Raw genomic sequence first — 9,890 nt, 5'->3', positions numbered from 1 at the left:
CGAACCCGCGTCCCCTGCATTGACAGGTGGATTCTTAACCACTGCACCACCAGGGAGGCCCTACAAATTATTATTTATGCCATAGATTAAGAAGACAGTTCATAAACATAGGTGGCCTATGTATTTAAAATTTATAAGAGGGCCAAGACATTGAGGAAAGAAAAATCTTTTAACAAATAGTGCTGGGAAAATAAGATATATATATGCAAAAGAAAAAAATTGGATCCCTTATTCACACTGCACAAAAATGAACTCAAAGTGATCCTAGATCTAAACCTAAGAGCTAAAGCTATAAAACTCTTACAAGAAAGCATAAATCTTCATAACCTTGCGTTAGGCAATGATTTCTTAGATATGACACCAGAAGCACAAACAACAACAACAAGATGAAACAAACAAACAAAATAGATAAATTGGGCTAATCATAACTAAAAACTTTCATGCTGCAAATTATCACATCAAGAAAGTAAAAAGACAACTCATACTAGTGGAGAAAATATTTGCAAATCATATATATATATATATATATAGCTGATAAGGAACTTATGTCTAAACTACATGATGAACTCAATAGTAAAAAGACAACTCAATTAAAAAACAGGCAAAGATTTGGATAGACATTTCTCCAGAGAAGATAAACAAATGGCCAATAAGCATATGAACAAGTGCTCCAGATCATCAGTCAATAAGGAAATGCAAATCAAAACCACAATGAGATACTACTTCATATCCATGATGAGATCTAACCAGAAAACAGACAATAACAAGTCCAGGTGAGGATATGTCATTACTGGAACACTTGTATATTGCTGGTGGGAATGTAAAATGGTGCAGCCAGTTTGGAAAATGGTTTGTCAGTTCCACAAATAGTTAAACATACAGTTACCATACAACCCAGCAATTCCCCTTCTAGGCATAAATCCAAGAGAAATGAAAACATGTTCACACAAAAACTTACACATGAATGCTCATAGCAGGATTATTTCTAACAGATACAAAGTGCCAACAAATGTCCATCAAATGATGGACACGTAAGTTGTGACATATCCATATAACAGAAGAGCATTCAGTGATTAAAAAAGAATGAAGTACTGATATATGCTGCAACATGGATGAACCTTGAAAATAGTGAAAGAATCAGTCACTAAAGCTCCCATATGGTATGATTCCATTTACAAGAGAAGTCCAGAAAGGGTAAATTTAAAAAGACAAACTTAGACCAGTGGTTACTAGCGCAAGGAGGGGGCGGGTGGAGGGAGAATAGGACTTACTGCTAATGAGTATGAGGTTTCTTTTAGGAGGGACAGCAATGTTTCAGAATTAAATTATGGTGATAATTGCACAATACTGTGAATATATTAAAAACCCTTAAATTTTACACTTTAAATGAGTGAATTGTATCGTGTAACGAATTGTATCTCAGTGAGGCTTACTTCAATAAAGTTGTTTGAAAAAGAAAAAAACAAAACAAAACAACTGTGCTTTTCCAGAGGTGAAGCAAGACGAATAAAAGAAAGAGAAAGGAGTTCCAGTCATCCGGTAAGTCTGCCCGGTGGAGTCTGTGAACATCACCCCAAGACCATTTGCTTAACCAAAGTTCAGTGGAAAAACATCTAACATTTCTGTGACCTTCTTTTCTAAACTTCCTAAGTGGATTAAAGAGAGGCTGCCCGGGAAACTCCAAATGAAACCTAAAAATATTATCTCCTGGCTTTATAAACATCGGCAACGCTAACGAAGTGAGAAGCAGCAGACCCAGGGAATGGAACGTCGCACTCAGGTTGGGAAGCCCGAGGAGAGGATAAACTCATCTCTGGAGGCAGGCAGATTAGGGCCAGGGAGGTGAAAATCAACAGAGGGGAACGCAGGAAAGACTGACAAGGAACCAGGATACATAAAGCAGAACAAGGGCGGCCACTATTCTAAACATCAGTAAAACAGCCCCTTTTCACATTGAACTCTGTCCTGTTCCCCTGACCAAGTTTGCACAAACGAATGAACCTCAAGATGAATTCCCCCCACACCACCTTCCCTTTCTCTCAATTTGGAAAGAGGCCCCGGGGGAGCCTGGCTGTGCTGGTCTCTGCTTACCTGGAGTCTGCAGCAAAAATGCCGTCCTTATCATCCCCATTCCTCCCAGGCTCACCCGACTGCCCGGCATAGCTGTGTCTCCCTTAGCTCCCCACCAAGGCTGTGCTGGTGCCTCTTGAAGACAAGTGTGCCGCCCGCCCTACTTTGTGGCCCAGTATCCCATGCAGAACAAGAGCTCAATATGTATGTGCTGATTGATGAAGGACAGAATAAAAGGGCTCTAACCAAGGTCAACTTAGACCCTAACCCAGTCCAAAACTGAATTATTTCTGATCCAGTTGACTACCAAGCCACCAACCACCCACCACAAGCCGTGGTGAGTTTGGACAAGCAGGATACAGATAATGATCAACGCTCTGCTCCGTGGCAAGTATTAGGCTCAGTATTGGGGACACAGGAATAAATGGTAAAGTCCCTTGACCTTAGAAGGAGAAGAGCCGGAACACAAAGGGCCTTCTGGGACAATATTGGAATTTTCTTTTGAAGGGTTTGGGGCGGGGGGTGTTTCATTGTTTTTTAATTTAGCGACTTAATTGATTTTAAAATCCTGGGTACTTTTCACAATCATCCTGACAGATGAATTTAATAACCCTGGTCTCTTTACCCAACACACCTGAATTGAGTGCCTATGACAGTTCAGGCCCTCTGCCACGTCCTATGAACGTGACAAGGACAAAGCCCTACCTTCAAGGTGCGTGTAGACTAACAGGGAAGACAAAAATCAGTGACTGCAACACTTGATGATCTCAACAATAAAAGGTTAGCTCACCGGTACTGGGACCTGAACCAAGGTATTGACAATAATAAGAGGGAAGATGGGGTAAATTCAGGAGATATTTAGAAGATAAAGTTGACAGACTTGGTCATCTACTGTTTTTCTCTCCCGAGAGTTTCCCCCTCTTCTTCCAGCATGGGACCCCTCCCAGCCCCCCTCTACTAAAGCAAAGACATGAGCTAAAGAAGGAGGAGAAGGAGGAGAAGGAGGAGAAGGAGGAAGGGAAGGAGGGGGAAGGGGGGAGGGAGAGGAGAAAAGGGGAATTGACAAGATTATTTGATTGTCTAGAGTTCCGCAGGCCGGCTCTTCTACTGGATCTCTCAGTTCTATAACTCAATAAATCCCCTTCTGAAATTGGATACTTAGGGAGTTTGGGACTGACATGTAGACACTGCTATGTTTAAAATGGATAACCAACAAGGACCTACTGTATAGCACAGGGAACTCTGCTCAATATTATGTAACAACCTAAATGGGAAAGGAATTTGAAAAAGAATAGCTACGTGTATATGTATAACTGAATCACTTTGCTGTACACCTGAAACTAACACAACTTTGTTAATCAACTCTACTCCAATATAAAATAAAAAGTTAAAAAATAAAATAAAATAAAGCCAGTTGAGCCAGGTTTCTGCCACTTGCAAACAAAAAGAGCCTTGACCAACACAAGGCTTAAGGCACAAAGCAGGGAGTGGATAGTAACTCCCCATTTTCCAGCCTGGTGATTGGCAGAGGACGTGACACTGGGGTAGAGGGTAAAGACAGGCTTCCTACAGAGGCAGAGGAGTAAGAGATAAGCCCAGTGGTAACTGAGATACCTGTGTGATATCCAGGTGAACTGGTCACAGAGAAAATATCCACGGAAGAGACTTCAATGTGTTAACCATTAGTGATGGAACTGAACTGCCTCCCCCTCCCCTCCCAACTAGTCTTTAATTTACACATTTTCTTTAAAGAGATATATTATTTTTATAGTGATTGTTACAACAAAATAAACAAAGCCTGGTATATACGCACATGGCAAAGTACAGGTACACAGCCAGGAAGAGGGAAAAGATTAGGTGTTTTAAAGCAACAGAAACGGCATAGATTCGCTCTTGCCTTTCCAGCAGATCTTTCACCTCCATTAGAGCGAGGGGAAGAATGATTCATTCCCACCTGCCCACCCTGCCATAGACTTTGGGAAATTTGGGAAGCGGAGGGAGTAAGGGATCAAAATGGGAGAAATTCAGAATTACATTTGAAACGCTCTGTCCTCTTCTTTTCCTATCTGGCCTACTCTTACCCGTTTGATAGTATCCTGAAACATTCTCCTGAACTTCTCTCAAAAGGTTCAAAATTTTTGTCTTATGTGATAGAAGCAGAAGGATAATAAAAAATTACTTAAACTACTTCTGAAATATCCTGAAGGATATTTGAGGGGAGAGGCAATTTGCAAATTCCTTTAATAATAGATTTCAGAGTTAAATTTCACCGTGGATAATCTAAATCCCTCTTCTTCCCATTTCCTTCCCGTCTTTTTCTTGGATTTCAATGGATCTAAAGAAGAGCTGGTAACTCCCCGATGATGCTTTAAGAAGAGTTAAGGCTACTCTAGTATTTAATCTTAATCAATTTTATACTTAGTTCCAATTCACTGATTACCTGAAGCTCAATGTCTACGGAAGGCAATGAAAAATTTGAAGAGGAAAGTAATTCAAGCAAGGGAAGATGACTGGATACTCCGTGAAGCACTTAATGTTCTAGCAACAGTAAGGTCAAATATGTCCTAAGGGTGGAAACCGCCCTCAACATTATGAGAAAGCGATTTTCTTTGTGTCTTTTACACTTTAAAGTTTTTAAATGCTCCTTGATATAAAAATAGGTAGAGAGCAAAACAAGGGTTCCTTCGATGCCATTTAAAACTTGTGAGATCAGGAAGGAATTTTGAAAGGGCAGATGGAAAAGTGATTAATTGTTACTAAAAAAATATATGGAATTTCCCGCCTCCATAGCCCAGTGAGTAGATCTGGGAGATGCAGGCGGCCCTGGGGAAATGTGGATGAATGTACAGAGGCTGGAGGTCTGGTCCCTGAGCCCCTCACCCCTGCTTTTCCCAGCTCTGCTTAGACATTTCCATCGCATTCTTCTCCGAGGCTCTCCCTGCCATCTCCTGAGCAGCAGCCCTGCATCACATTGAGTTTAAAATAAAGAAACGCTTTTCCTAAAGAATTCACACACAAATAATCTCATTACCCCAGTGCTTAGGTTTATACAGCAGACGTCTTCTGCCAGGAAAAAAAAAAAAAAAAAAGCACTCCGTTCACTCACATGGAACAGCTGTGAGGAGATAAATGGTATTTAATTCATTGTGAAATATTCAACAATGGCTCCACTACACTTTTGAAAGCCTTTTGATAGTAAAACCCACAGAGAACAGCCCATCCTGTGCGCTGAAAGGCAGCTTCCCCACAATTAGTCTCTCTATTCAGAGGTCCGAGGAGTCTGTGTAAACTTTAGCACGTGCTGCCTGCACCGTGGAGAGCTTCAAGGGTATAACCTTTCAGAAACTTCTCAGGGTTGAGTTGGGCTCAGCGACTCTGTCTGCTCACAGAGCTGGCTGATGGAGGAGGGGGCAAGGGGCAAAGGTAATGCCATGCTTCCGTGACAGACCCGAAGTGAATGCCAGCAAAGGAAACCATTCTCCACGGCAGCTCTGCAGATGACCTTGCTCCTTCATGCCCTTAAGGAACCAAAAGAAACCAGAGAGAAGGTCCAAAAAGTAGACCACAGAGGCTCATTTCCTCTATTTCACCTCTGCAAGGTTTTTAAGGGTCTCTAGTTTGTGGGGAAATTAGGAAAGCGTATATTATCCTATAGGGTGGACATCAGCCACTAGGCAACGATGCAGACTTTAAAAAAAAAAAATGTTTGGGCAGCAAAGTTTGTACAATGCTTAAGAGCATGGGGTTTGAAGGAAGATCCCAGTTTGACTGACCCTCTCCTCACCTCCGAGAATTATGGTTAGACTTGTGGGGGAAGTAACTCTCTGAGCCTCATTCATCTCATCTGTAAAATGGGAATAATATCGCCCTCTTAGGAATATTGTAAGAGTCAAAGAGACCACACGTGTGTGATCCTTAGCCTAGAGAAAGTATTTCATGAATGGCAATTAATCTACCTCTCAAGTTGTTCTAGAAAAAGGCAGACCTTCTCCTGGACGTCCTACAATAAGATTATTTAAAATTGAAGAAGAATGGGATAGGAACTATTTTTACTCTACATTTTTAATTTCTTAATTGATTGGTAGATAAGCAACAAGGAAGAGAGATAAGCACAGATATCTAACTGAAAATTCTGAGGGATCTGAACCATGCTGAAAACAAAACAAAAAACTACCACTAAACGTCAACCAAACTTTGCACCATGGTAGGCTGGTTTTGTTGTTTAGGAACTTTAAACTCCAAGCACAAAGTACTGATGAAATGCCTGAATATTCTGGATGTGGTTGAAGGAAACACGACAACTTTTCTGTAATTTCCAATCTTTACTCAACAGACCAGGAACAGGCTACAGACATTTCAGCCACTTTCATTGTAAGACCCAATATTCAGCCTATCAACGGGATGCAGGCTATAGGCCTGCTCGGTTAAGAATGTCCATCTTTACTGACCATAGGAGGAAATGCTGAGCCATCCCTGGGCAGCTCCAAATAGCTGACCAGTGTGGGGTAATGCCTCGTGCTCAATTTGAGACTCTGAAAATGGTCTCCACTTGTCCAAGTTAGTTTGTGGCAGAGGATGTAACAGCCAATGGTTCCAAGAGAAGGTAAAGAACGGAAATTAGAGCTAAGACTCCAAAGGACGGCCAGCATCAGAGGCAGTGGCTGGGGGAGTGAAGGAACTCTACGTGCCGCGGTGGCTTCTCCCCCCATTGTGGGAAGGGTGCTGGCTCTGGACTTCCATCCCTCTTCAGAGGCACCGTCCCTACCGCTCATTTTTCCCCACTGCATGAGACAGCGATGCTGGGAAAATCTCTCATTCACTGGCTCGTCCGTGAGAAGCAGATCACAGTGTGATGCTTCTGTGCTGCTCTGAAGTGGCCCAAGGGCTCTGCCCCATCCCGCCTCCACCTCCCAGTGGAGACACCACAGGTCCCTACCCTTCATGGGCGTTTGGAGAGATCATTCTGAGGAGTGTGAGATAAAGGGAGATGTTGAAAAGGAAACAGGAGAGAAGTGGCCTCACTTCAGACAAGGCGTCCGTGCCCAATGCCTCCGAGACAATGGGATGGAAACAGTTTCCAGATTTAAAGACAATCTCTTGGGACCGACCAGAGTGGTGAGAAGGGATTGAGAGGAAGGAAGCTTTACAAGTGAATTCAACCCAGTTCAACAAAATATGCTTGGCGTGCTCGCTAAGTACAACATGCTAAGTGCTACCAGGGGGTACAAAGGTACCCTAACCTCCTGGGGACCTCAGATCACTTGAGAATCAGAGGAAAGCTACAGACCCTTAGAAACATCCTTGCACACAGTTTCAGAGGGAATCCCACATTTCTGAAACTCATCTGTATCAAGCACCCCTGCTCTCTATGAGAATCTACAGGTCTGAGACTCAGCAGAAAGTTGTCAGGGTTGATAAAAAACATGTCTGAAGCAGGTAAGGAATCAAGTGACAACTGCAAAGGCAACTAGAACCCTGGGTCTGTGGATACTGAAATCACTGGGGTCTGTTTCTTAAGGTCCACTTCAGCAAGTCTGAGGAGGTACGGAAAAGACTGGTAAAAACAACTTCAGGAATTGGTAGCTTTGTTTTTTGCTTTTTTTTAAAGATTTTTTTGATGTGGACCATTTTTAAAGTTTTTATTGAATTTGTTACAATATTGCTTCTGTTTAATGTTTTTGGTTTTTTGGCCCCGAGGCATGTGGGATCTTAGCTCCCCAACCAGGAATCGAACCTGCACCCCCTGCATTGGAAGGCGAAGTCTTAACCACTGGGCCACCGGGGAAGCCCCCTGTTTTTTTGTTTTTTTTAATGCCCCCTGCAAGGATGAACAGAGAGGTTCCGAAGGTCTGTTTTCTTAAATAGCAAGAAAGTCCAAAAGAGTCAAATGTTTCTGTGGAGGTGCTGAGTGAATCTAACCGGACTGTGCAGGAACCCAGTGGAGGAAGGGTCCCCATTCCACATCCTCACAGTGAAGGGGGGTGGGGGGCTGGGGAACGGTCAGCTGACTATACCATGGTATGGGGGCAGGGTCAGAACCGAAGCTGACGGGCCTCTCACACTGGCAGCCTCAGAGAGAGCCAAAGGTTGCCCTATACATCAGTGGGAAGGTAATTTCTCGCAGAGTGCAATTAGGTCCCATGTTTGACTTATGACCTCTGACCCATGCGATATTTACGATCTCCAGACAGGCAGCAAGGAGGCGAGTGAGTGAAGATGGAAGCTGAAGGCACTGAACAGAGGACGGAAGGAAGGAAGGAAGAAGGAAGGAAAGGGGGGCGGGCGGAGGGAGGAACCTGATCAGTTGAAAGTAATCTATGAAATCATGAATTGAGAGCCATGCTTTGGTGCTTGCCGTTTCCACGTTCAGTACGGTTTCCTGTCCCTCACCGTATTTCTGTGAGGCAGGCACTATTGTATCACACATGAGGACGCTGAGACCCAGAAGGGGTCAGTGATGGGGCCAGGCTCGCTGAGCTGGGAGGTGGCCGGGCGAAAACCTCGGTCCAGACGAGTCTCAGCAACGCCCGAGCTCGTTTCCCAACAGGATCCGTGCGCACGTGCGCGCCGGACAGAGCGTTGTCTCCCTGAGCCACCTCATGGATCTCCGCAACCCATCTGGAGCTCCCTCCAGCCTCTTGCAAAACTGAATCTACGCCCAGAATCTCTTCTGTTCCAACCGTCTGTTTCTCAAGCTCGGCTCGGGACAGATGCGCTACCCACGACGGAATGGAAAGGCTGTGCGCTCCTCGCGGCTCTCCTCCCCGCCCGGGCCGGGATCTTGCAGCCCGTCCTCCCGGACGCCCTGCCTCCCTCCGGGCGGGCCCTGCCTGCGCCCGCCTCGCTGGCAGCGCCGGGGTTAAACCGCCGGCCTGCGGAGCAATGATTTCTGTTTTATTTCAGCAGGGGAAGTGTGTGCCGGCCTGATTAGCCCGATGGTTTCCTCTTTTCCCATAACCTCCAGACCCCCACGGCCCAAGTGTTTACTCTCTGAAATAAAAAATCTGCTGGTGTTTTTCTTTTTGTGTGCTCGTGTATTTTGGGAGGATTGCAGAGGAGGAAGGCGGGGAGGGGGTGAGGCGCGCGGAGGCGGGGGGGGGAGGGGCGCCTCACCTCCTCCCTCCTCCACCGCGCCTCTCCCAGCTGCAGGCTGGGGCTGAGACCCCTGGCCGCAGCGCAGGAAAGAAACTTATTAATGAGGGAGCTGGGTCTCCTGCTTCAGCAGCTATAAACACAGCGAACATCTGGAGAGAGGAAGAGTCGGCGGCCAGACGCTGAGAACGACAGGCTGCCTCTGCGCATCCCTCCCCCCGCCGGACTGCAGCCCCCGCTCCCTCACCCACCCAGCGCTTCATTCACCGAGGGCGGCAGAGGGAGGACTGACGCCAGGCGGCTTCCACCAGGGTCCCCAGCCCCCGCTACCCCCGCCGAGTTCCTAAGAGGGGTCAGACCGCTTGAATCAAATAAGAACTCCGTGCCCCGGGGACCTTTTCCCAACTCGGACCAAATATTTGTGGTTTGAAAAAGTTAAGAGAACTTTTTTCTCCCCAGCCCCCTGGGACTTCCAGTGCAATGCTGTTACTTCCTAGGATTTTTGAGAAGCGGCACTGGAGGACTGCCAACTGAGAGCTCGCATCCTCTTCGTAACTCACTAACCGCGGCCCCGGTTTCTCCCACTAGGTTACCTTCCCTCCCGCGGAGCTACAGAGGTGATTTACATTTGTGAAGGTCTTTACAACCCTTCCTACTCTGTGCTGCTGGAATCACTGCGGAGAGACACAGGTCTCTAACCCGCAGCTTCTCTTTCTGGTCCTCACCAG

This window comes from Phocoena sinus, chromosome 8, assembly GCF_008692025.1.
Source record: "Phocoena sinus isolate mPhoSin1 chromosome 8, mPhoSin1.pri, whole genome shotgun sequence".
In the NCBI taxonomy this organism is placed as follows: domain Eukaryota; kingdom Metazoa; phylum Chordata; class Mammalia; order Artiodactyla; family Phocoenidae; genus Phocoena; species Phocoena sinus.
This window is presented reverse-complemented; position numbering follows the sequence as displayed.